Source organism: Vulpes lagopus, chromosome 16 (assembly GCF_018345385.1).
Source record: "Vulpes lagopus strain Blue_001 chromosome 16, ASM1834538v1, whole genome shotgun sequence".
Classification (NCBI taxonomy): domain Eukaryota; kingdom Metazoa; phylum Chordata; class Mammalia; order Carnivora; family Canidae; genus Vulpes; species Vulpes lagopus.
The window spans coordinates 39,210,418-39,237,015 of NC_054839.1; positions in this window are offsets into that span (position 1 = coordinate 39,210,418).

Below are 26,598 nucleotides of genomic sequence, written 5' to 3' on the forward strand. Positions count from 1 at the left end.
AAGACAACCAGGCGTGGTCTCAAGATGAAAGCAGGAGAACAAGAGAAAGAATGGAAACATGCAAGACCTCTGAATGGTGAGTCACAGAACGGCGCAGCATCATTTCCTAATAGTCTATTATGTAAAACAAGTTACAAGGCCTGTCTAGATTCCAGGGGTAAAAGAAGGCATCAGCTGAAATAAAGAACTGAAAAATCACATTGCCAAGAGTGTAGATCTTAGAGTAGGTTGGAGAGTGGCTGAAGAATTGGGGCCATTCTCACAATTGATCTACCATACTGGCATATATAAAAATTGGAGGAAAAACTAAACTTTAATTGTTAATCACTTTAATAGATAAGAGAAACTATCAAATGAATCCACAAAGGTGCCCAAGTTAGCGTGTCATAGACACGAAAATGAAGGCAAGAGAACTGTTTAGAATTTGAAGTGTCCTGTTGTCAGGAATGGATGGAAGCAGTTTCAGGCTATATAGTTTCCCCCAAGTACATGCACACAGTTCCATGTCATGCATTCCCTAATCATTGGTTATTCTACCCAAGTATTTTATGATAAATGTAATATTTATAATTTGATGTAACCTTTCTGTTTTTCTTTATCTTCTCAACTGAAACCATAGTTCCTTTTTTCCACTGTCACCACCCTAGTCAAATCAACCATCATCTCTTGCCTGTATTTTCCTCCTGACAGTGCAGTTCACTACACTGGAGCCAGGGCAATCTTAAACACACACATACACATACAATTAAAGTGTGTCTACTCCTCTTTAATATATATCACCTTTCACATGGACTACATTTTTTCTAATTAGTCAACAAACACTCCTGTGATAAAGAATCGTCAACTTTGCCACAATTATTATGTTCAGATAAATAAGCTCATTTAAATCTATATCATCACTGAAATCTACAATTTTTCTTCAAAAAGCTATTCATTGTGCAACTGTAGTTTAACTTTAAAAAGAAATTTTGTTATGAACCAGAAAAATCTCTGGATTTAATTTTCTCCAGACTATGCTATGCCCTCTTTTAAGTTGTCTACCTATCAGGGCTCCCTTCTTTGACTTAGGTTATTTGTGTATTAAATTTGCTACTGAGGAATTTATTGTTTTTATTATCTGATATTATCTTTTTGTCTTCCTTGACAAATTTACATCTTAATTAGTGTGCCCATAGAGAAAATCTCTTAAGTGCCCCTTCTTTAACTTTCATGTATAGCATTTTAGTTTTTGGCCCAGAATCCATATCTGTAGAAGATTATTTCCTCTCATTAGCAGCTTATCTTTTTCCTCCTTTGCTTCCTATGGTTTTATAAAATACAGAAGGTTGCTTTCAATTATATACTTGTAAAACTCTCCAGAACTACTTACATTTATGTAATTTGAAATTTCACTTCCCAACTTGAATCCTAAGACCTAGAATTTAATCTCTAGTCTATGACTTGCTGTTATCCCTTTAGTAAACATTAAACATGGTGACAGAGGCAGAAGTGGGGTGCAACCAATTCCACATAAAATTGCATGTTGAGTGTTTGCCTAGACATGGGTGATCTCTGTGAAAGTTCTCCCTTAGTATTTTAAAGCATCATGTTTTATCTAGCTTGAGAAAGGAAGAATTTAAAAATTGGTTCTTAAAGGTTTTCAGCATATCAAAACACTTTTTTCTAGAGTTAAATTCTTTTTATAACAAAGTCAAACTTGTATTAGTAAAAACATAATAACTTCACAGGGATTATTTTAAATGTATTTTATGATGTGATTTTATTATGAGTCACAGGTGACTCTATGAATTAACTGCCTGTGATTTTAAGCCATAACATTAGAATGTACATTGGTTCTAAACAATCTTATATTTACACAATTAACCCCTTGTTACAGTCAGCCTTGTTTAAATTAGCTAAGTGAATGAAAGGAAAGGAATTTGAATATTGAAATGTTAAAAAGTGAACCCCCACAAATTAGAATATCTATTGACATGTAAAGAATAGCTTTTTGACAATTTATTTGTAGTTCTTCTGTATACTTATGCCAAAACTCAGTATTTATAAAAAGAAAGGGAAGATTCATTTATTTTTTTTTAATTTTTTTTTATTTTATTTATTTATGAAAGTCATACAGAGAGAAAGAGAGAGAGGCAGAGACACAGGCAGAGGGAGAAGCAGGCTCCATGCGCCGGGAGCGTGATGTGGGATTCGATCCCGGGTCTCCAGGATCGCGCCCTGGGCCAAAGGCAGGCGCCAAACCGCTACGCCACCCAGGGATCCCAAAAGGGAAGATTTAAATAGTTAACCAACCTAAAAAAAGTACTCCAATAGTTTTATAGGGCTTTTATCAGTTAAAATGAAAAAAAAAATTACACAACCATTTCTATCTATATCAAAGATAAACCATGTCTTAAATATATATAGTCATCATTAAGATTTGGGTTTAAAGGTAAGCTAAACCTTCAATTGGTAATCTATTGCATCATTTGCCCTCTTTCTATAAAACTAAACTAAAACTAGAAATCAAAATAAAATAAAATCTGAGATGCTTGGGTGGCTCAGAGGTTGGGCGTCTGCCTTTGGCTCAGGTCCTGATCCCGGAAGCCGGGATCGAGTCCCACATCGGGCTCCTAGCATGGAGCCTGCTTCTCCCTCTGCCTGTGTGAATAAATAAATAAAATGTTTTAAAAAAACAAAATAAAATAAAATCTGAAAGAGTTTTTTCCATTTTCCACAAGAGGAAATTACCTTATTAGAGATTTCTTTTTTATTATTATTATTAGAGATTTCTATACATTTATTTAATCAGCTTGCGGAACCATGAAAGGAGCTGATGGAAATGGCAGTCAATGAAAGTAATACTAGCAAATCTTGTGAACTTTTTTTTTGTTCCACTTAGTGTCAGTAAAGTATGATACTGTGTCCTGTGATGTTTATACTGTCATTAAGTTGTTATAAGCTTGCTTTCTTCTAGTTTGTCTTTACCCACAGCAAGATTGACATATATACATACATATACATATACATACATAATATATACATATACTCAGCAAATTTGAAATATTTTACCATAATTTTGGTAAATTTATAAATATGAGACAATGTTTATTAACATTTGGCAAGTACAGGATTGTATTTTTATAGTATATTTACACAAAAGACAGATGAAAGTTTAATTTGTTAGTTTATAAATAATGCCATTGATCCTAAACTTCTGATATTTAAGGTCAATATATGTATTTTGGCTCTCTTTCTCTAAAAATCTGTTACAGTGTTCTTTATATATCTTTAAATTCTTCATTAATTCTATACAATTCAGGAATTTGTTGCTTTATTGTAATTTTTACAATTATTTCTTCAGAAAACACTGAGTAATTACTGTCCATGAAACCTTTGCGCTAAGAACTGTGGTTTTATAAAAATGTGAGCTTCTAAGCTCAGAGAGGTTCAATCTATAAGGGTGATATGATCACACTATTTTTAAGATTGGGATAGTGATAGATAAAGACCTAGAATATAAATGTGGATATGGATACTATAAATGTAAATGTAGATACATAAATGCAAACCTGAATAAGTATCTCAGATAGTTGCAAAAATTATACCATTGAGATTCCAAGGAAAAAAATTTATATTTACTCATAAAATAAGTGACCATTAGCAACAGATAACACTTATTTGAAGAGATAAATGAAAAGTTTAGACAAATTTCATAAAATGTTTTCACACTTCATCAATTATTTTACTTTCCCAAGCAATATCTAGTATTTTAACTGCAGAAATCTCTTTTTTCCTTTGCTAAGGAGACTGGCTAGAAATAAATATTATCATTAGTAAATGATGATGATTATATTGATAATAGTGGTAATGATAACAGTAATAAAGGTTAGAATTCACTGAGCCCTTACTTTGTACTAGAGGTAGATTATTTTTAACCTACATAATCTCAGTTCACACAACAAAGTTACAAGGCTAGTTTTATGAGTAATAGCATCAAATTTTTTCAAATGAAGCTTACAGAGATTTTAAATCTGGTCAAGGTTTAAAGGGTTACTTACTAGATCACGTTGTAAATCATGATCTATCAAAATTTAGAGCCCAAGATGTTAATAGCAATTTTCTTTGCATTATAGGAATTCTAGTAAGTCTCAAATAATATAGTTCAATTTCAAAAGAAAACACTGGGCAAATTTAGCCTGAAAGCATGCACATTTTTTTTTTCTTTTAGTTTGTCATTGCTTTAGGCTACTAAGCCTAAATATGGTCTGATTACCATAAGTCATCAAATTGGAGTGAGGACACTTACACACTCATGTGAATCATCAAGAATCTGCTACACATTCAGCACAGCAAATAAAATCGACTATTACAGGTTGTCTACTTGCTTTTATTGGGAAATCGTCTTCAATTTCATGTCACTGTCAATTATATAATTTAAAAGATACAAAACAAAGGTCCCAAAGGTTAATATGTTTTCCTACATGACACAATGACATCAACTCAAATACAACCCCAGTTTCCTGACATAAATTTCAGTGTAAGTCTATAATACAATTATTGGTACATTTTTGGAACACAATAAATTGTAAAATACAATTGTAGTTTATAAATAGTCTACTTCAACAGATTTTTTAATGTAATGAGTCAGAAATGGTTTCTTTATTGGTTCAGAATTCTCAGCCTAGTCTTAATTGTAAAAATAAAACAATATCAATAACAATGAAACAAAAAATAGAATGACCTTTTTAAAATCTTTCTGTGTACCAGGCACCCATTTAAACACTTTACATACGTTATCACATGTAATTTTACCCAAGTTTATAAGACACATGTGCTATTATTATCATCTCTAGTTCATAGATGAGAATACTGATGATTAATAATCAAAAACTGAAATTTTATTTTATAAATATGAAATAATATAAATTATTTCTATCATTGCTCCCCTTCATAATGCCTTGTTATATTAGACATTTATTATATTGAAGTTTTACATTTTCCTCATTCATAACTATTAGAAATTTTTTCCAAGTTTTTTTCTGATTAAAAATAAATTTCGGGATCCCTGGGTGGCGCAGCGGTTTAGCGCCTGCCTTTGGCCCAGGGCGTGATCCTGGGGACCTGGGATCGAATCCCACGTCGGGCTCCCGGTGCATGGAGCCTGCTTCTCCCTCTGCCTGTGTCTCTGCCTCTCTCTCTCTCTCTCTGTGTGTGTGTGTGTGATTATCATAAATAAATAAAAATTTAAAAAAAAAACCCACATTAAAAAAAATAAATTTCTTTTTTTTTTATTGTACCAATATTTTTTCTTCTTACTGTAAAAATAGGCTTAATCTTCTTACTGTAAAAACTGGCTGGCTCAGTTGGTAGAGCATGTAACTCTTGAGATTAGGGTCATCAGTTCAAGACCTACATTGGGCATGGAGCTTACATTAAACAAAGAAAAAGCTTTACTCTTTAAAATAAGTAAAGTGAGCTTTCAGTTAAGCAAAGACATATGTTTTTTGTTTTGTTGTTATTGTTTGTTTTGTCAAATTTTAGCCTTTGCCTGATTCTTCAATTACTATCTTGACAAACGTCTTATTATAACCTTAGTATACTTGTACCACAGGAAGTGCATTGTATGGTTGTAGGAAGGCCAATTTACTGAGGTCTTTGATGTCAGAAGACATCTTACAGGATTTAAAAATATTATCCTTATGAAAATTATTTTGTATATAGTTCCCAAATTATTCCAACAAAATTGTTTTAATTTTATTACATTCAACTTAAGAATAATGATATTATAAGATGCCCAAAATTCAGTATCATGTAATAAATGTCTTTGGTAACTTCATTTTCAGACATTTTAATGGATGGTAAATGATATTTTGATCTTTAGCTTCCTTAAGTGTGAGCTCTGGCAGTTCAAACCAGATTAAGCTTTCCTAAAATGGTTCTGTTACAAATAATCAGCTAAAGTGGGGTTGGAATTGCTCTTTGATCATAAAAGTATTGCCTCTTGAGCATTTTCTGCTTTGTTTTGGAAATTTTCCTTTCCTGTCTCCTAAATGCCTTGTTTGAGCCAAGATCTGAGGCATATATGCAATTGAATTTTAACAGGTTGGGAGAATATCTTTTCTAACACTATCCTTTTACATAATGACAATATAACCCAATGAGTATTTCTTGTAGTCAGAAGTCCTGGTGACAGATAGCAAGTATTAATGTAATGACAATTACTGCCTCAAGACTCTCCTAGATACGTTTGAAGAGCCTTTGCTATTTTTTCTACCTCAAATTATAGCTCTTAAAATCATAGAAAAGTGCTACTTATAATTCTAAACACAAAGAGATAGAAACTTTTCTATCTATTAAGGTTTTCTTGATGCCCTCAAGGATTTATTAAAATATTCTAGAATTTTCTAGGCTCATAGGAAAGATTTCAATCCTGGCCGATGGCTGTAATAAACTACAGAAATCTTAAACAATACAGAGTTTAAGCCTTAGGAGGCTTAAGGTAAAGTCTAAGATTATGCTTTCCAAAATGTTTCATGGAAGAGATGGGGCACCTGGGTGGCTCATTTGGTTAAGTGTCTGACTCTTGATTTCACCTCAGGTCATGATCTCAAGGCTGTGAGATCGAGTCCTATGACAGGCTCCATGCACCATGGGAAGTCTTGAGATTCTCTCTCTCCCCCCACCCCCTGCTCTTGCTCTCTCTCGTATTAATTAATCTTTAAAAAAACAGTGTTTCATAGAAGAGAATTCCATGTATGACAATGACAGATTAGCCTATAACAGACTTATCCCTCTTGCAGCTAAAAATTAAAATCTCTGAACAATTTTTATTATTTTTAATAGCACAACCTTATGAACACTCTTGGGAGTGACTATAAGTAGAAGGAAACTGGCAGTCTAACCTTGAAAAAGGGTAACAAATTTGGTACAATTTGCAATTATGTCACTTTTTTCTGAAGGGTACTTTGTAGTGGGCCTGCCTAGGAGAATTAAAAAACAATCAGAAAACTAATCTTACTGACTTGAGGAGCCAGACGTTGATGTTTGTAGGTGTCAGAGGTGGCTAGAAAATGACAGGGAAAATTCTAGAAAGAAAATACAACTGAGGAGGAGATACAAAATTTGCATACGAACTCTGTCCACATTCTTATATGATTTATATACATGCTTTGAGGAGGTTCCAGTGTACTCAGCAGAAAGTAATGGCTGGAAGGTTAAAACAACAGAGCAGAGAATTTTAGCTTCTGAACACCATAGGAAGAACAGAGTTTAGAATTTGAGTTCAGCCAATTTGTCTGCATGACATTCTTCCCAGGAAGATAACAGAACACAGATCTGTCCTGGATTATCCATAATGTTAAGAGCTAACCTCCCTACTAAGATCTCTTTAAATCAGTTTATTGATAGTTATATTAGATGTTAAAAAAAGAACTAAAGTCAATCTTACACAAACTCTTTTCAAAAATAAAGAATGAAGAAATATTCCCTGGTTGCTTTATGAGACCAGCACAATCTAAAAATGAAAACAAGGCAAAGACAACAGAGAAAAAGAAAATTTTAGACTTCTATTCTTGATAAACATAGACGAAAATATTAATAACAAAAGCTCTCATTACAAGAGAGCCACAGAATTGCAGAAGATCTGCTCTCATCTCTTTATAAACATACTAAGGACAAACCTCCTGGTAGACACACTACGTGTTTTGCTTGCAGAAGAGTTCTTGCCTATGGAATTTTTTACAAGATGTACCTGGTATAGGATTGCTTCTAGTAGACACTGAGGGAAAAAATCGGCTATCTGAATTGGTTGAATATTTTAAAATAAAATAATTCAAAATTTCCTAGATACTTCAAATTATCATCCAGGTTTAGAAACCACTGTGTTTTTATTTTTTATTTTTTTATTTTTTTTAATTAACTTTTATTGGTGTTTAATTTACCAACATACAGAAAAACACCCAGTGCTCATCCCGTCAAGTGTCCACCTCAGTGCCCGTCACCCATTCCCCTCCAACACCCCCCCTCCTCCCCTTCCACCACCCCTAGTTCGTTTCCCCGAGTTAGGAGTCTTTATGTTCTGTCTCCCTTCCTGATATTTCCCAACATTTCTTTTCCCTTCCTTTATATTCCCTTTCACTATTATTCATATTCCCCAAATGAATGAGAACATACACTGTTTGTCCTTCTCCGATTGACTTATTTCACTCAGCATAATACCCTCCAGTTCCATCCACGTCGAAGCAAATGGTGGGTATTTGTCGTTTCTAATTGCTGAGTAATATTCCATTGTATACATAAACCACATCTTCTTTATCCATTCATCTTTCGATGGACACCGAGGCTCCTTCCACAGTTTGGCTATTGTGGCCATTGCTGATAGAAACATCGGGGTGCAGGTGTCCCGACGTTTCACTGCATCTGAATCTTTGGGGTAAATCCCCAACAGTGCAATTGCTGGGTCGTAGGGCAGGTCTATTTTTAACTCTTTGAGGAACCTCCACACAGTTTTCCAGAGTGGCTGCACCAGTTCACATTCCCACCAACAGTGTAAGAGGGTTCCCTTTTCTCCGCATCCTCTCCAACATTTGTTGTTTCCTGCCTTGTTAATTTTCCCCATTCTCACTGGTGTGAGGTGGTATCTCATTGTGGTTTTGATTTGTATTTCCCTGATGGCAAGTGATGCAGAGCATTTTCTCATGTGCATGTTGGCCATGTCCATGTCTTCCTCTGTGAGATTTCTCTTCATGTCTTTTGCCCATTTCATGATTGGATTGTTTGTTTCTTTGGTGTTGAGTTTAATAAGTTCTCTATAGATTTTGGAAACTAGCCCTTTATCTGATATGTCATTTGCAAATATCTTCTCCCATTCTGTAGGTTGTCTTTTAGTTTTGTTGACTGTATCCTTTGCTGTGCAAAAGCTTCTTATCTTGATGAAGTCCCAATAGTTCATTTTTGCTTTTGTTTCTTTTGCCTTCGTGGATGTATCTTGCAAGAAGTTACTGTGGCCAAGTTCAAAAAGGGTGTTGCCTGTGTTCTCCTCTAGGATTTTGATGGAATCTTGTCTCACATTTAGATCTCTCATCCATTTTGAGTTTATCTTTGTGTATGGTGAAAGAGAGTGGTCCAGTTTCATTCTTCTGCATGTGGATGTCCAATTTTCCCAGCACCATTTATTGAAGAGACTGTCTTTCTTCCAATGGATAGTCTTTCCTCCTTTATCGAATATTAGATGGCCGTACATTTCAGGGTCCACTTCTGGGTTCTCTATTCTGTTCCATTGATCTATGTGTCTGTTTTTGTGCCAGTACCACACTGTCTTGATGACCACAGCTTTGTAATACAACCTGAAATCTGGCATTGTGATGCCCCCAGCTAAGGTTTTCTTTTTTAAAATTCCCCTGGCTATTCGGGGTCTTTTCTGATTCCACACAAATCTTAAAATAATTTGTTCTAACTCTCTGAAGAAAGTCCATGGTATTTTGATAGGGATTGCATTAAACGTATAAATTGCCCTGGGTAACATTGACATTTTTACAATATTAATTCTGCCAATCCATGAGCATGGAATATTTTTCCATCTCTTTGTGTCTTCCTCAATTTCTTTCAGAAGTGTTCTATAGTTTTTAGGGTATAGATCTTTTACCTCTTTGGTTAGGTTTATTCCTAGGTATCTTATGCTTTTGGGTGCAATTGTAAATGGGATTGACTCCTTAATTTCTCTTTCTTCAGTCTCATTGTTAGTGTATAGAAATGCCATTGATTTCTGGGCATTGATTTTGTATCCTGCCACGCTACCAAATTGCTGTATGAGTTCTAGCAATCTGGGGGTGGAGGCTTTTGGGTTTTCTATGTAGAGTATCATGTCATCGGCGAAGAGGGAGAGTTTGACTTCTTCTTTGCCAATTTGAATGCCTTTAATGTCTTTTTGTTGTCTGATTGCTGAGGCGAGGACTTCCAGAACTATGTTGAACAGCAGTGGTGAGAGTGGACATCCCTGTCTTGTTCCTGATCTTAGGGGAAAGGCTCCCAGTGCTTCCCCATTGAGAATGATATTTGCTGTGGGCTTTTCGTAGATGGCTTTTAAGATGTCGAGGAAAGTTCCCTCTATCCCAACACTCTGAAGGGTTTTGATCAGGAATGGATGCTGTATTTTGTCAAATGCTTTCTCTGCATCTAATGAGAGTATCATATGGTTCTTGGTTTTTCTCTTGCTGATATGATGAATCACATTGATGGTTTTACGAGTGTTGAACCAGCCTTGTGTCCCAGGGATAAATCCTACTTGGTCATGGTGAATAATTTTCTTAATGTGTTGTTGGATCCTATTGGCTAGTATCTTGTTGAGAATTTTTGCATCCATGTTCATCAGGGATATTGGTCTGTAATTCTCCTTTTTGGTGGGGTCTTTGTCTGGTTTCGGAATTAAGGTGATGCTGGCCTCATAGAACGAATTTGGAAGTACTCCATCTCTTTCTATCTTTCCAAACAGCTTTAGTAGAATAGGTATGATTTCTTCTTTAAACGTTTGATAGAATTCCCCTGGGAAGCCATCTGGCCCTGGACTCTTGTGTCTTGGGAGGTTTTTGATGACTGCTTCAATTTCCTCCCTGGTTATTGGCCTGTTCAGGTTTTCTATTTCTTCCTGCTCCCGTTTTGGTAGTTTGTGGCTTTCCAGGAATGCGTCCATTTCTTCTAGATTTCCTAATTTATTGGCGTACAGCTGTTCATAATATGTTTTTAAAATCGTTTGTATTTCCTTGGTGTTGGTAGTGATGTCCCCTTTCTCATTCATGATTTTATTAATTTGAGTCTTCTCTCTCTTCTTTTTAATAAGGTTGGCTAATGGTTTATCTATCTTATTAATTCTTTCAAAGAACCAACTCCTGGTTCTGTTGATCTGTTCCACAGTTCTTTTGGTCTCGATATCATTGAGTTCTGCTCGAATTTTAATTAACTCTCTTCTTCTGCTGGGGGTGGGGTCTATTTGTTGCTTTTTCTCTAGTTCCTTTATGTGTAAGGTGAGCTTTTGAATTTGAGATGTTTCCAGTTTTTGAATGTATGCTTGTATTGCGATGTATTTCCCCCTTAGGACTGCTTTTGCTGCATCCCAAAGATTTTGAACGGTTGTATCTTCATTTTCATTAGTTTCCATGAATCTTTTTAATTCTTCCTTAATTTCCTGGTTGACCTTTTCATCTTTTAGCAGGATGGTTCTTAACCTCCACGTGTTTGTGGTCCTTCCATATTTCTTGTTGTGATTAAGTTCTAATTTCAAGGCATTATGGTCTGAGAGTATACAGGGGACTATCCCGATCTTTTGGTATCGGTTCAGACCCGATTTGTGACCCAGTATGTGGTCTATTCTGGAGAAAGTTCCATGTGCACTTGAGAAGAATGTGTATTCAGTTGAGTTTGGATGTAAAGTTCTGTAGATATCTGTGAAATCCATCTGGTCCAGTGTATCATTTAAAGCTCTCGTTTCTTTGGAGATATTGTGCTTAGAAGACCTATCCAGGGTAGAAAGAGCTAGATTGAAGTCACCAAGTATAAGTGTATTATTATCAAGGTATTTCTTGAGTTTGGTTATTAATTGGTTTAAATATTTGGCAGCTCCCACATTCGGGGCATATATATTGAGGAGTGTTAAGTCCTCTTGTTGGATAGATCCTTTGAGTATGAGATAGTGTCCCTCTTCATCTCTCACTATAGTCTTTGGGGTAAATTTTAATTTATCTGATATAAGGATGGCAACCCCTGCTTTCTTTTGAGGACCATTTGAATGGTAAATGGTTCTCCAACCTTTTATTTTCAGGTTGTAGGTGTCCTTCTGTCTAAAATGAGTCTCTTGTAGACAGCAAATAGATGGGTCCTGCTTTTTTATCCAGTCTGAAACCCTGCGCCTTTTGATGGGGTCATTAAGCCCGTTCACATTCAGAGTTACTATTGATAGATATGAGTTTAGTGTCATCATATCTATTCAGTCCTTGTTTTTGTGGATTGTTCCACTGAACTTCTTCTTAAAGGGGAATTTTAAGAGTCCCCCTTAAGATTTCTTGCAGAGCTGGTTTGGAGGTTACATATTCTTTCAGTTCCTGCCTGTCTTGGAAGCTCTTTATCTCTCCTTCCATTTTGAATGAAAGCCTTGCGGGGTAAAGTATTCTTGGTTGCATGTTCTTTTCATTTAGGACCCTGAATATATCCTGCCAGCCCTTTCTGGCCTGCCAGGTCTCTGTGGAGAGGTCTGCTGTTACCCTAATATTCCTCCCCATAAAAGTCAGGGACTTTTTTTCTCTTGCTGCTTTAAGGATCTTCTCCTTATCTTTGGAATTTGCAAGCTTCACTATTAAATGTCGAGGTGTTGAACGGTTTTTGTTGATTTTAGGGGGGGATCTCTCTATTTCCTGGATCTGAATGCCTGTTTCCCTTCCCAGATTCGGAAAGTTTTCAGCTAGGATTTGTTCAAATACATATTCTGGCCCTCTGTCCCTTTCCGCGCCCTCGGGAACCCCAATTAAACGTAGGTTTTTCTTCCTCAGGCTATCATTTATTTCCCTTAATCTATCCTCATGGTCTTTTAATTGCCTGTCTCTTTTTTCCTCAGTTTCCCTCTTTGCCATCAACTTGTCTTCTATGTCACTCACTCGTTCTTCCACCTCGTCAAGCCTCGTCGTTAGGACTTCTAGCTTGGATTGCATCTCATTTAATTGATTTTTAATTTCTGCCTGATTAGATCTAAATTCTGCAGTCATGAAGTCTCTTGAGTCCTTTATGGTTTTTTCTAGAGCCACCAGTAGCTGTAAAATAGTGCTTCTGAATTGGCTTTCTGACATTGAATTGTAATCCATATTTTGTAACTCTGTGGGAGAGTGGGCTGTTTCTGATTCTTTTTTTTGAGGGGTTTTCCTTCTAGTCATTTTGCTCAGTGCAGAGTGGCCAAAAACAAGTTGTATTGGGAAAAGGAGAAAAAGAGAGAGAAGGAAAGAAAAGAGAAAAAGAAAAAAGAGAAAGAAGAAAAAAATAGGGGAAAAAGAGAAGAAAAAGAAAGAAAAAGAAAGAAAGGAGAAAAAAGAAAAAAGGGGGGGTGGGGGAAGCAATCAGAAATCAAGAAGAAAGAGAGAAAAAAAAAGCGCAAAACAAAACAAAGAAAAAACAAAAACAAAAACAAAAACAAAAAAACAAAAAACAAAAAAAACCACGGGGGAGTATCTTCCGATTCTGTGTAGTTTAAGTCCCTTGACTTCCCTTGGAACTGGTCCGTCTCGCTGGTCTTCTGGGGGGAGGGGCCTGCTGTGCTGATTCTCAGGTGTTGGCACTTGGGGGAGCTGCTCTGCCCCTGCCTGGTGCAGGGCTCGGTGGGGGTTGTTGACCCCGTGAGGCCCCGGGAGGAAGCCACAGTGGCGGGGGGCAGCTCTGGGACCCTGGATCCAGCCCCCGCAGTAGCTCCGGGGCTCTCCGTCTGCAGGGCCTGGGGGCTCCGGGGCGGGGCCGCTGATCTGCTCAGTTCCAGGCAGGAGCGTCCTTGCTGTCCTGGGCCCTCCCGGCCTCTGCCTGTCCCGGGGGAGGCCGGATCCTGGGCTGTGTCCCGGCGCCCTGTGCTCCGGGGCCTGCGCTGTTGGATTCGCGCTCCCGGCGGTGCAGCCCCCTCCGCGGAGCCGCCGCCCGAGCCCCTCCGAGCTGTTCCCGGAGCCGCGCAGCCCCCTCCGCGGAGCTTCTTCCTCCGCCCGAGCCGCCGCCGCTGAGCTGTTCCCGGAGCCGCGCAGCCCCCTCCGCGGAGCCGCCGCCCGAGCCCCTCCGAGCTGCTCCGGGCCCCGCCGAGCGCTGCAGCCTTAGGGAGCTCGGCGCATCTCCCGGGGTGCAGTTCCTCTGTTAGTGTCCCAGGGAGCCCGAGGGCATCCCCGCCTTTCTGGGGATCCTGCTCCAATTCCCGGGGAGCCCCTTTCCGCGGGGAAGGTCGGTGCAGCTCCTGCCCCTCCGGGACGGGGCTCTCCTGTCCTGGGGACACTCGCCCGGCCTCAGCCCGGCTCCTCGCGGGGCCCCTCCCCCTTGGATGCCTTTTGTTCCTTTATTTCTTTTTCCCGTCTTCCTACCTTGATAGAAGCGCGAACTCTTCTCACTGTAGCGTTCCAGCTGGTCTCTCTTTAAATCTCAGGCCGAATTCGTAGGTTTTCAGGATGATTGGATGGTTTTCTAGGTAATTTGCTGAGGACCAGGTGACCTGGAGACCCTACTCCGCCGCCATCTTGCCCCTCCCCCCCAACCACTGTGTTTTTAAATCCCCAACAGTGCAATTGCTGGGTCATAGGGCAGGTCTATTTTTAACTCTTTGAGGAACCTCCACACAGTTTTCCAGAGTGGCTGCACCAGTTCACATTCCCACCAACAGTGTAAGAGGGTTCCCTTTTCTCCGCATCCTCTCCAACATTTGTTGTTTCCTGCCTTGTTAATTTTCCCCATTCTCACTGGTGTGAGGTGGTATCTCATTGTGGTTTTGATTTGTATTTCCCTGATGGCAAGTGATGCAGAGCATTTTCTCATGTGCATGTTGGCCATGTCCATGTCTTCCTCTGTGAGATTTCTCTTCATGTCTTTTGCCCATTTCATGATTGGATTGTTTGTTTCTTTGGTGTTGAGTTTAATAAGTTCTTTATAGATTTTGGAAACTAGCCCTTTATCTGATATGTCATTTGCAAATATCTTCTCCCATTCTGTAGGTTGTCTTTTAGTTTTGTTGACTGTATCCTTTGCTGTGCAAAAGCTTCTTATCTTGATGAAGTCCCAATAGTTCATTTTTGCTTTTGTTTCTTTTGCCTTCGTGGATGTATCTTGCAAGAAGTTACTGTGGCCAAGTTCAAAAAGGGTGTTGCCTGTGTTCTCCTCTAGGATTTTGATGGAATCTTGTCTCACATTTAGATCTCTCATCCATTTTGAGTTTATCTTTGTGTATGGTGAAAGAGAGTGGTCCAGTTTCATTCTTCTGCATGTGGATGTCCAATTTTCCCAGCACCATTTATTGAAGAGACTGTCTTTCTTCCAATGGATAGTCTTTCCTCCTTTATCGAATATTAGATGGCCGTACATTTCAGGGTCCACTTCTGGGTTCTCTATTCTGTTCCATTGATCTATGTGTCTGTTTTTGTGCCAGTACCACACTGTCTTGATGACCACAGCTTTGTAATACAACCTGAAATCTGGCATTGTGATGCCCCCAGCTAAGGTTTTCTTTTTTAAAATTCCCCTGGCTATTCGGGGTCTTTTCTGATTCCACACAAATCTTAAAATAATTTGTTCTAACTCTCTGAAGAAAGTCCATGGTATTTTGATAGGGATTGCATTAAACGTATAAATTGCCCTGGGTAACATTGACATTTTTACAATATTAATTCTGCCAATCCATGAGCATGGAATATTTTTCCATCTCTTTGTGTCTTCCTCAATTTCTTTCAGAAGTGTTCTATAGTTTTTAGGGTATAGATCTTTTACCTCTTTGGTTAGGTTTATTCCTAGGTATCTTATGCTTTTGGGTGCAATTGTAAATGGGATTGACTCCTTAATTTCTCTTTCTTCAGTCTCATTGTTAGTGTATAGAAATGCCATTGATTTCTGGGCATTGATTTTGTATCCTGCCACGCTACCAAATTGCTGTATGAGTTCTAGCAATCTGGGGGTGGAGGCTTTTGGGTTTTCTATGTAGAGTATCATGTCATCGGCGAAGAGGGAGAGTTTGACTTCTTCTTTGCCAATTTGAATGCCTTTAATGTCTTTTTGTTGTCTGATTGCTGAGGCGAGGACTTCCAGAACTATGTTGAACAGCAGTGGTGAGAGTGGACATCCCTGTCTTGTTCCTGATCTTAGGGGAAAGGCTCCCAGTGCTTCCCCATTGAGAATGATATTTGCTGTGGGCTTTTCGTAGATGGCTTTTAAGATGTCGAGGAAAGTTCCCTCTATCCCAACACTCTGAAGGGTTTTGATCAGGAATGGATGCTGTATTTTGTCAAATGCTTTCTCTGCATCTAATGAGAGTATCATATGGTTCTTGGTTTTTCTCTTGCTGATATGATGAATCACATTGATGGTTTTACGAGTGTTGAACCAGCCTTGTGTCCCAGGGATAAATCCTACTTGGTCATGGTGAATAATTTTCTTAATGTGTTGTTGGATCCTATTGGCTAGTATCTTGTTGAGAATTTTTGCATCCATGTTCATCAGGGATATTGGTCTGTAATTCTCCTTTTTGGTGGGGTCTTTGTCTGGTTTCGGAATTAAGGTGATGCTGGCCTCATAGAACGAATTTGGAAGTACTCCATCTCTTTCTATCTTTCCAAACAGCTTTAGTAGAATAGGTATGATTTCTTCTTTAAACGTTTGATAGAATTCCCCTGGGAAGCCATCTGGCCCTGGACTCTTGTGTCTTGGGAGGTTTTTGATGACTGCTTCAATTTCCTCCCTGGTTATTGGCCTGTTCAGGTTTTCTATTTCTTCCTGCTCCAGTTTTGGTAGTTTGTGGCTTTCCAGGAATGCGTCCATTTCTTCTAGATTTCCTAATTTATTGGCGTACAGCTGTTCATAATATGTTTTTAAAATCGTTTGTATTTCCTTGGTGTTGGTAGTGATGTCCCCTTTCTCATTCATGATTTTATTAATTTGAGTCTTCTCTCTCTTCTTTTTAATAAGGTTGGCTAATGGTTTATCTATCTTATTAATTCTTTCAAAGAACCAACTCCTGGTTCTGTTGATCTGTTCCACAGTTCTTTTGGTCTCGATATCATTGAGTTCTGCTCGAATTTTAATTAACTCTCTTCTTCTGCTGGGGGTGGGGTCTATTTGTTGCTTTTTCTCTAGTTCCTTTATGTGTAAGGTGAGCTTTTGAATTTGAGATGTTTCCAGTTTTTGAATGTATGCTTGTATTGCGATGTATTTCCCCCTCAGGACTGCTTTTGCTGCATCCCAAAGATTTTGAACGGTTGTATCTTCATTTTCATTAGTTTCCATGAATCTTTTTAATTCTTCCTTAATTTCCTGGTTGACCTTTTCATCTTTTAGCAGGATGGTCCTTAACCTCCACGTGTTTGTGGTCCTTCCATATTTCTTGTTGTGATTAAGTTCTAATTTCAAGGCATTATGGTCTGAGAGTATACAGGGGACTATCCCGATCTTTTGGTATCGGTTCAGACCCGATTTGTGACCCAGTATGTGGTCTATTCTGGAGAAAGTTCCATGTGCACTTGAGAAGAATGTGTATTCAGTTGAGTTTGGATGTAAAGTTCTGTAGATATCTGTGAAATCCATCTGGTCCAGTGTATCATTTAAAGCTCTCGTTTCTTTGGAGATATTGTGCTTAGAAGACCTATCCAGGGTAGAAAGAGCTAGATTGAAGTCACCAAGTATAAGTGTATTATTATCAAGGTATTTCTTGAGTTTGGTTATTAATTGGTTTAAATATTTGGCAGCTCCCACATTCGGGGCATATATATTGAGGAGTGTTAAGTCCTCTTGTTGGATAGATCCTTTGAGTATGAGATAGTGTCCCTCTTCATCTCTCACTATAGTCTTTGGGGTAAATTTTAATTTATCTGATATAAGGATGGCAACCCCTGCTTTCTTTTGAGGACCATTTGAATGGTAAATGGTTCTCCAACCTTTTATTTTCAGGTTGTAGGTGTCCTTCTGTCTAAAATGAGTCTCTTGTAGACAGCAAATAGATGGGTCCTGCTTTTTTATCCAGTCTGAAACCCTGCGCCTTTTGATGGGGTCATTAAGCCCGTTCACATTCAGAGTTACTATTGATAGATATGAGTTTAGTGTCATCATATCTATTCAGTCCTTGTTTTTGTGGATTGTTCCACTGAACTTCTTCTTAAAGGGGAATTTTAAGAGTCCCCCTTAAGATTTCTTGCAGAGCTGGTTTGGAGGTTACATATTCTTTCAGTTCCTGCCTGTCTTGGAAGCTCTTTATCTCTCCTTCCATTTTGAATGAAAGCCTTGCGGGGTAAAGTATTCTTGGTTGCATGTTCTTTTCATTTAGGACCCTGAATATATCCTGCCAGCCCTTTCTGGCCTGCCAGGTCTCTGTGGAGAGGTCTGCTGTTACCCTAATATTCCTCCCCATAAAAGTCAGGGACTTTTTTTCTCTTGCTGCTTTAAGGATCTTCTCCTTATCTTTGGAATTTGCAAGCTTCACTATTAAATGTCGAGGTGTTGAACGGTTTTTGTTGATTTTAGGGGGGGATCTCTCTATTTCCTGGATCTGAATGCCTGTTTCCCTTCCCAGATTCGGAAAGTTTTCAGCTAGGATTTGTTCAAATACATATTCTGGCCCTCTGTCCCTTTCCGCGCCCTCGGGAACCCCAATTAAACGTAGGTTTTTCTTCCTCAGGCTATCATTTATTTCCCTTAATCTATCCTCATGGTCTTTTAATTGCCTGTCTCTTTTTTCCTCAGTTTCCCTCTTTGCCATCAACTTGTCTTCTATGTCACTCACTCGTTCTTCCACCTCGTCAAGCCTCGTCGTTAGGACTTCTAGCTTGGATTGCATCTCATTTAATTGATTTTTAATTTCTGCCTGATTAGATCTAAATTCTGCAGTCATGAAGTCTCTTGAGTCCTTTATGGTTTTTTCTAGAGCCACCAGTAGCTGTAAAATAGTGCTTCTGAATTGGCTTTCTGACATTGAATTGTAATCCATATTTTGTAACTCTGTGGGAGAGTGGGCTGTTTCTGATTCTTTTTTTTGAGGGGTTTTCCTTCTAGTCATTTTGCTCAGTGCAGAGTGGCCAAAAACAAGTTGTATTGGGAAAAGGAGAAAAAGAGAGAGAAGGAAAGAAAAGAGAAAAAGAAAAAAGAGAAAGAAGAAAAAAATAGGGGAAAAAGAGAAGAAAAAGAAAGAAAAAGAAAGAAAGGAGAAAAAAGAAAAAAGGGGGGGTGGGGGAAGCAATCAGAAATCAAGAAGAAAGAGAGAAAAAAAAAGCGCAAAACAAAACAAACAAAAAAAAACAAAAACAAAAACAAAAACAAAAAAACAAAAAACAAAAAAAACCACGGGGGAGTATCTTCCGATTCTGTGTAGTTTAAGTCCCTTGACTTCCCTTGGAACTGGTCCGTCTCGCTGGTCTTCTGGGGGGAGGGGCCTGCTGTGCTGATTCTCAGGTGTTGGCACTTGGGGGAGCTGCTCTGCCCCTGCCTGGTGCAGGGCTCGGTGGGGGTTGTTGACCCCGTGAGGCCCCGGGAGGAAGCCACAGTGGCGGGGGCAGCTCTGGGACCCTGGATCCAGCCCCCGCAGTAGCTCCGGGGCTCTCCGTCTGCAGGGCCTGGGGGCTCCGGGGCGGGGCCGCTGATCTGCTCAGTTCCAGGCAGGAGCGTCCTTGCTGTCCTGGGCCCTCCCGGCCTCTGCCTGTCCCGGGGGAGGCCGGATCCTGGGCTGTGTCCCGGCGCCCTGTGCTCCGGGGCCTGCGCTGTTGGATTCGCGCTCCCGGCGGTGCAGCCCCCTCCGCGGAGCCGCCGCCCGAGCCCCTCCGAGCTGTTCCCGGAGCCGCGCAGCCCCCTCCGCGGAGCTTCTTCCTCCGCCCGAGCCGCCGCCGCTGAGCTGTTCCCGGAGCCGCGCAGCCCCCTCCGCGGAGCCGCCGCCCGAGCCCCTCCGAGCTGCTCCGGGCCCCGCCGAGCGCTGCAGCCTTAGGGAGCTCGGCGCATCTCCCGGGGTGCAGTTCCTCTGTTAGTGTCCCAGGGAGCCCGAGGGCATCCCCGCCTTTCTGGGGATCCTGCTCCAATTCCCGGGGAGCCCCTTTCCGCGGGGAAGGTCGGTGCAGCTCCTGCCCCTCCGGGACGGGGCTCTCCTGTCCTGGGGACACTCGCCCCGGCCTCAGCCCGGCTCCTCGCGGGCCCCTCCCCCTTGGAGGCCTTTTGTTCCTTTATTTCTTTTTCCCCGTCTTCCTACCTTGATAGAAGCGCGAACTCTTCTCACTGTAGCGTTCCAGCTGGTCTCTCTTTAAATCTCAGGCCGAATTCGTAGGTTTTCAGGATGATTGGATGGTTTTCTAGGTAATTTGCTGAGGACCAGGTGACCTGGAGACCCTACTCCTCCGCCATCTTGCCCCTCCCCCCCAACCACTGTGTTTTTAGAAGATTAATCCTACATGTCATGTCCAGTTGGCCAGAAGGGCAGCAGAAGGAGTTCAGTTACCCTTAGGCAGTGACAACAGAGTCTAACCATCAAACTAGAAAACAATTGTTTACATCAAAGTCTTCTTTTTTATACCAGCTGCTAACATTCTCTATACTAAGCAGAAAGTCCCCACTAACAGGAAATTTCTTTTTCTCCTTAGCTACCTCCCAACTGCTAATTCAGCCATTTTTCACTTACTGATGAATGTATAAAATGCCTGGCATTTTTATTATTTTATAATGTTTAAGTTGTCTCTAGCAAAACTGAACACAATTCCTTATGAAATATAAAATTAGATTACTGCTTGAATATTTAGTCACTACTCTATTAATTATGTCATAATATGCCTACAATTTTACTAGTGCTTTCATGACAAGTCATTTTATTGAAAACAAAGGAACATTGAAAAAAATTTTTATTCTCTCAGTTTAAGAAAAAGCAAATTGCAGCACCAGGAGTTATCATAACAATGAAGTCAACATTTTTAAGCTCTCATTATTTTCCAGTCATTATGGCAAGGGCTTGTATACATTGTCTCAGTTAATCTGCAAAAGTACAGTGTAACTACACATTTTATGATCTCTTCTCAGCAAAGCAGAAATGATGCAGTCTTCAGGTGATGCTAATATACCCTGATATCTGTTTGTGAACCATTAGTTTAGACACAATGCTTCAAATGTGCATGTGATTAATACTTCTCAGATGAAAATAGAGATCCATCTGTATTTTGAAAATACCACATGTGACTTACATAGAATATGCATTTAAATTGTATAAATATAGAATCATGCATTTAAATTGTATTTCAGAGAAGTAAATCTAATAGTATTTGAACAGATCTATATCCATCTGATAGACCCAATTACCTTGGGTTACATATTTGCAGTCATTTTCATCAATTACATAATGATGGGTCATATTTTGCTATTGAGAGGTCATACTTTGCTATTGAGGGGTCGGAGTGTTTGTGAAAAGAAAATCAGTTCACTTGGGAGGTCACTGAGATAAATAGTGTTAATTGCCTTGGACAAATCGATCCTGTAGCACATTGGTCGCTTCACATTTGCAGTCAATGAAAGCAAAAGCAGAATTAATAGTCTGATTAAAGAAGTGCCAGCATGACTCAGATACCACATGGAAAGAATGCTCTGAGAAGAAGTCTTCTATTGAACAAGAATTTTAAAAGTAATCCACCAAAGTACCAAGCCAGAACCATTTCAGCAGGGTTGAAATAGATGAAAGGAGTCAGGAAACAAAATCCTATTTGATATATGAATTACTGCTGTTCATAAGCCACTTCCAAAATCTAAAGATACTAATTGAGGATTGATGGCTCTGATTCAACTAGCAGCCTCTAATAATAACATTTCTCAATATCTAGAATCTAGTCACGTGGAAAGGCAAAAAACGAAAAATAGCTCTCAGTTCAATAGCTCTATAAATTGATGTGAATCTGTCATTTCCTTGGGAAGCTTTCAAAATTATCTGTTAAAGTCACGTATCAAGATAAAATAGATGTGTAGATATATGAAGGACTTTTGTAAACTGAGTTAACATTACCAAAGCACGTGGGTTGGTAAACTAATGCCCCTGGAGAAATCTAGCCTACTGCCTGTTTTTATGCAGCCACACTCAATCTTTATGTGTTATCTTTGAATGCTTTCATGCTACCCAGACAAAGCTGTTTAGTTGTAGCAGAGACTACATGGACTGCAAAGCCCCAAATTTTTGTTATGTGGTACCTTACAAAAAATTTTTCTGACTCTTATATCCATCAGAATGACATGTCAATATTTAAAAACTGCATAATGTCAGAGAGAAGACTTCTCCACATTTCTTATATTATTATGTAGTGATATCCACTTTAACCTACACATTACTTATTTTTTCTCATGGTGAAAGAATGATTTACCTGGTTGGTAAATGATGTTCATTGGCCTATGTTGCTACGCTGGATGGAGACAATCCACTAAGAGGCTATAAATCTTGGGTTTTCAGTCTTTCTCTTTTCTTTAAATTTTTGTTGTTGTTGTTCTAAGCACTAGATGTGTAACTCCATAATCCTAAATAAATGCATTTGCTCTGCAGATCCTCATTTTCCTGAGGGACTGTGCTATAAACTTGACTGGGGGATTGGGAAATATCTGCAAGCCTACTTGTTTTGTATTCCCAAGATAATTTTTTTTCTAAAGGTTTTATTTATTTATTCATGAGATACACAGAGAGAGGCAGAAACAGGTAGAGGGAGAAGCAGGCTCCCTACAGGGAGCCCGATATGGGACTCAATCCTAGGACCCCAGGAGCACAACCTGAGCCAAAGGCAAACGCTTACCCACTGAGCCACGCAGGTGCCTCCAAAACAAGTTCTTGACCACTTTATCTGTTATAAAGGTAATCTACTGGATTTCCATGTTACTATTTATTGCTTTCAGAACTATGATGAGGAAGGGGGCTGTGATTTATTTGTCATTTATGACTATAAGAGCTCCAAAATAGTGGTGTCACTTTCAACTTGTTTACATCCATCTGGAGAGACAGACAAGTTAACACATAGAACCCTATCTCAGAAATATATAATACCAAAAATACATACTATAGAACCAAAAAGAAGATAAGAGGAGATCCCTTTGAATTCAATATGCATTACCAGATAAATATGAGACTAAGATATTACCAGGCATGTGGAAGATTTGAGTAATTCAAGTAATAAGCTTGACTTAGTTGATATTATTTATAATTCAGCCATACTTTACAGAAGATAAGGCATCAATTTAATTTAATTTAATTTTGTCATGTCCACCATAACATAAAAGAAACAGCACTATATTATAATCTGTGCAATGTTGGTAAAATAAGCACTAGTAGAACACTAGCAGTGATAATCTTTGTTCATTGCATATTTTTTAAAATTGAAAGAGACTGTCTGGACTTCATAGCCATTAAAATGTATAAAGTATATCCAGAAGTTTAGAAATATCCTATTTTTTTCTGGTAATGAAGAAAACAAATTCTTAACAAATCTCCGTAGAATATGTATAGTTTTTATATTTATTATACCAACAAGAAAATCTCTATAAATTCCACATATAAAAAATTACATTAGACCACTTTCTCTCACAACATAGATTTACAACTAAATGTCAACAGGAAAAGATAATATTTCCACCCTCCCTTTGAACCCAGTCTCCTTGAAAATATCCCAAAACCCATGGAAAAAGAGATAACATAGTTGAAATTGTAACCTATCAAGAAAAAATGAAGAGAACTAGAAAACTCCAAAGAAACACCATAAAACAGTCCAAGAAAAATTTCTAGCTAGAATCAAATGAGTTTATTAAAAGATAGAAGTAAAGTATGAAATAATTGAACACAAAAAATAAGCTTAAAGAAAGCAAAACAAAGGATGTAATAATTATAAAATGTGAAATCAATAAAATAGAAAATGTTTAAAGCTTTCAAAGTTTTAAATTATTATTATTAAATGAAAAGCTGATTCTTTTCAAATGTCAGATTGGGTCAAATTTGAAAAACCATTCAAGAAAAAAATGAGAAAGGAAAAATTTTAGTTGCTTTAGGAATTGAAAGGTGGAAAAAATTTGGATATAAAAAGTTTTCTTATAATATCAATATATACAAGGCTAGAAGGAACTGATTGGATTTGATATTTAATGTATATAATGAATTTTGTCTCTGTTTTGAAAAACTCCATAAAATGACAAGGTCATTCATTGTGCTCTTTGCACTGCTGATGATTAACTGCAGGCTCCTCACTTTTTCTTCTAATTTGGGATGATGGACACAAGGGCAAAATTCCAGACAGAACAATCAGATTTCTTTTCCTGGGAAATTGATTCTTAAGCTGATAATTTCAAAGAAGGTGTTTAGCACTGACTTGCTTTCAGAGAGGCCTACAGAAAATCTCCAGGAGCTCCCGTGGCTCAGGTCTTGGGGCTATATCTAAAAGCATATTTGTTCACTTCTTTTAAATTTTCAGTCATTCCAATAACCTTCCAATAAAATCCTTTTTTTTTTTCCTTTTTCACTCAAGTGAGTCAAGGTAAGTTGTTGCTAGCAAACCAAAGAACCTGCTGCCAGAGATCTGTAAGATGAGAAATATCAGATTTCAGGGTCGGGTTGTTGCTTCTGATATTTCTAAACAACTCAAAATAATAGAATGACTATTTCAACTCTCAGAAGTTTACTTCAAGTAAAGAGTAAAATGTAAGGCTTTCATGTGCTTCTCCGGAAGGAATTACTTACTGCTTATAGTCACGGGGCCGAGACTAGCAAAAAAAAAAAAAAAAAAAATCAGAAAATAAAACTTCAATATACCCTCAGTTCACAAACATTTTACTTCTCTCTGATGAATGTTATAACATTATTCTAGAAAGGATGGAAAAATTGAATGAATGTTGCTATGTCAGAGGATGTATAAGTTCAGTAACTTTCTCAACTCCTTTTCTATACTAATGTATTCTGAAATTACTACTGCAGCTCCTTCTGTCTTGGAAAACATAAACAATTCTTTTCTCACTAAACTTTAATCAGAATTTAATTCAGTATGACACTCAGGATGAAGTGAAATATCCAGAAGGAAATAAAAGGTCACATTCAAAAAGGGCTTATAAGACTTACCTAACTTATATGTTTTAAAAAATGGGAAATTTTACAAGTACAATGTTCAAGGTCCTTAATCAAAGATGCAGTTTTTAAAATTATTTCATTGCTATAGCTATACATATATATTCATTCACACACACTTACTCACACATTAATAGATTCTGCATATAATATGATAGTTTGGAAAGCTAGCTATAGTTTTTTTCCATTGGCTGAGTTGGGCAATACAGATCTTTTTTTTTTTTTTTTTTTTTTTTTTTTTTTTTTTTTTTTTTAGTGATACCTATTTATTATCTTACGGTTCTGAAGACTAGAAGTCTGGTGGGTTTGACTTCTCTGCTCACAATGTTAAAATAAAAAAGTTGTGTGGCCTGGACTAATATTTGGAGGCTCTTGGGAGAATCCATTTCTGGGCACCTTCAGACCACCTGGATTTCTTTCCACTTGGTCCCTTTCATCTTCAAACCAGCCATGGGGCATTGAGATTTTCCCACATTTTGAATTACTCTTTCTTTTTTCTCCCCCTGTGTCATCTCTTCTCCTTTAGTTGGAGAAAATTCTTTGCTTTCAGGGCTCAGGTGATAGATTGGGCCCACCCGGATAGGTCAGGCTACTCTCCCTAGGTTAAGTCTTTATCCCTAGTTACAACTGGAAAATGGCTTTTGCCTTGTAGTAAAACATACTTACAGGTTCCAGGAATTAGGGTGTGTGCACCTTAATTGTGAATAATTGTGAATCATTCTGTTTACTATATTATTTTATGGGAATGTTGAAAAAAGCAGTGATAAAGATTACAGGCCAAACATTCTCAAGTTTGCATGCAATATTAGATGTTTATATTTCGACTTTTGCATTTGGTATCATATGATGCTACTAAACTTGAGCCACCATTAAAAAGCATTAATTATGTTACAATAATGCAATGTGTTAGAAAATACACCAAAAAAAAAGAAAAGAGAGAGAGAGAGAGAGAATCAGCAAGACTACAAGTTGTTTCAAACAATACAAACTAGCAAAAAAAAATTATATACAGGCATAAGCAAAGAAAAAAATACCTTTTTATAAATTTGCCAATATAATGGATATGAGAACAATTTGCTTTCAACTGCTTTTTAAAATTAGTTGAGGAAAATTAGGAAAAAAATTTAAGATGATATATTCAAGTTTGAACTAAAATATTTAAATAATTTTTAAAGGAATGAACTTAATATTTAAATGATAATAGAATCACCATTATGGGCCAAAACAATCTGATCTTGAAAAATACTAAGCACACTCCTAGATAACCCTTTGAAATTTTGAGAAATTTTTAAGACAGATGAAGTGGAAATATTAGAAAATATTGGGACTCCAATATTAGTCAGTTAAGCATCTGACTCGATTTGGGCTCAGGTCTCGATCTCAGGGTGGTGAGTTCAAGCCCTGCATTGTCTCCACGCTGAGAATGGAGCCTACTTAATTAAAAAAAAAGAAATATTAGAAAATATTGGTATTTTTAAAATTGTTTTATATATATAGCATATATGCCTGTGTACACACACACACATACACACACACACACACACCATGGAATCTTACTCAGCCATAAAAAATCTTGCCATTTATGACAACATCAATGGGTCTCGGAGGCATTATGCTAAATGAAATAAGTCAGACAAAGTAGGACAAATACCATATGATCTCTCCCATATGTAGAAACAAACAAAACAACCAAGCTCATCGATAGAGAGAACAGATGATTGGTGGTTGCCATAGGTGAGGTGTAGAGGTGGGAAAATGGATGGAGGTCAAAAGGTAAAAAATAATAATAATAAAAATAAAGCTTTAAAAATGATACACTG